Below are 2,087 nucleotides of genomic sequence, written 5' to 3'. Positions count from 1 at the left end.
AACTATTTTGTAAAAACGAGGAAATATGTCATTATAACGACTAAAATATCTCGTTATGATGAGAAAACTATTTTGTAAAAACGAGGAAATATGTCATTATAACGACTAAAATATCTCGTTATAATGAGAAAACTATTTTGTAAAAACGAGGAAATATGTCATTATAACGACTAAAATATCTCATTATAATGAGAAAACTATCTTGTTATATCAAGATAACCATATAGTTATTACGTGTTATGGTTTCTTCTGGTTTGTCACTTTCACAGAAGTTTACTGCCTGGATGGTGTGATGGAGAACACGCCTGAACCACTATATGATCAAAAACGAACAGAACGCATATTATTTGGGTTTGTGCTCAGACGTTTCAGCTAGTAGCACTTCTTTAGCAATATGCACTCTCTAATCTGAATTCAGAGGCTATTATTTCAAAAACATTATTCAGTACTAACTTACTTTGTCATTTTTTAGTCTAAAAATGTGTTCATCTTGCAGATTTCTTCTTTTTTAAAAAGGCATATAGTGGCTCAGTTGTGTTCTCCATCACGCCATCAGTGACAAACCAGAACCATTGCACGTTATAACAAGATGGTTATCTTGATATAACAAGATAGTTTGCTCATTATAATGAGATATTTTAGTCATTATAACAACATATTTTCTCGTTTTTACAAGATAGTTTTCTCGTTATAACGAGATGGTTTTCTTGCTATAATGAGATCCAGTTTAAAAATAATTTCATTCATGTGACAGCTCTAGGCTTCCGTAGTAGTCGATGTAAAGAGGGTAAAACTGGTGTGATGTGTGCCTCTCTTGTTAAAAGCCTTGCTGCAGTTTTCTGCACCAAGTCATACATGTTCTCTCCTTGTCCAGTTGGTGGCAGTGTGGGCCATGTCTTTTTTCTTTCTTTCTTTTTTTTCTGGTAACCAGACACAAGCAGAAGCAAGCTTTATTGGATAAACTACTTACAGTCTATCAAATAGTTTTTATGTTTGTAGCAGATGCCCAGAAAGCATCTGCAAAGACCAGGAATTGTGACGAGAGCTGCTCCTGATCTCTAGTTTCTCTGCTTGGCCACGGCTGAGCTTAACTCTGCATTTGGAGCCATCCCAGCCCACAGTCAGCATCTTGCACTGCGGAACCGTGCAGCAAAGCATTATCATAATGAAAAGTATTAATCTAATCCCACCTCTTTTTCCCCCCATGAATCAAAATCCCAGATAACTGCACGCCATCCCTGCTGTCGTTCAACGTGCRGGTTAGAATACTGGGACTAAAATATTTTCATTTTTTTCCTAGAAAGTCCTCGTTTTATTTCAGTGTGGACTTTCAGGCCTCAGATTAAATTTTGCAGACATAAAGGATCTGAGATATTCCAGGTCTTTTCAAGGATACAGAAGCCAGAATAGTTTGGCATTTTATCCAGCATTAAACGCAGCGTTTTATTTTACAGTTTCCTTTTAACAAAACAGGTCAGTGTGTTCTTTCAGCTCGAGTTCTTTACCGCTTTCCTTTTTTCCTAAGTGTCCATGCCTGACCTTTTTACTTCTTTTTTCTCATGGTACAGACTCCCTTTGAGACAGAAAATTCATGCCGGGCTATACTTCYAAACATGTGACGGTCCTAACGTGGGTTTTGTTCAGGGAATTAGATTCCCCGGGAGGAATCTGGATCTGCAACGAGCCACTGAGTTGGAAACATTTAATGTAAGGTGCTCTGAAATACAGAGAGGGAAATCAATCATAGCAACATGCTGCAGCGATGAAGAAAAAATACAGGAGAGTTGAGTTCCTATTAGATTTTTACAGTTAGGCCTTCTGGCTATTTTATATGAMGCTCACCCCGTGACATTGGATTTAAAGAAATTAATGTGTACACAATAGTGGCCATGAGATAAGAATGTCTCTTTGTGAGAAAAACAGATATTGCTGGAGTCAGATTAAATATGAAAATGTTATTTTTGTGTTTAACTGTTCAGAGATACCCCCCACATTATTATTATTATTATTATTATTATTATTTTATGACAGGTGAGAAATAATAAATATATTTTATTGTTAGTTGAAGTCAAAATTATTCAAAAGGC

At 36.2% G+C, this 2,087-nt stretch overlaps 1 protein-coding gene across 1 annotated transcript in view; it reads left to right on the top strand.

The window, feature by feature from the left end:
* LOC106518198 (formin-1) overlaps positions 1–2,087 on the top strand; it is a 59,273-nt gene that overhangs the window by 8,599 nt on the left and 48,587 nt on the right. The gene's annotated exons all lie outside the window — the stretch shown is intronic.

Source organism: Austrofundulus limnaeus, unplaced genomic scaffold, assembly GCF_001266775.1.
Source record: "Austrofundulus limnaeus strain Quisiro unplaced genomic scaffold, Austrofundulus_limnaeus-1.0 Scaffold2, whole genome shotgun sequence".
Classification (NCBI taxonomy): Eukaryota; Metazoa; Chordata; class Actinopteri; order Cyprinodontiformes; family Rivulidae; genus Austrofundulus; species Austrofundulus limnaeus.
The sequence above is the reverse complement of the archived record's forward strand: the minus strand, read 5'-3'. Positions and strand labels throughout refer to the sequence as shown.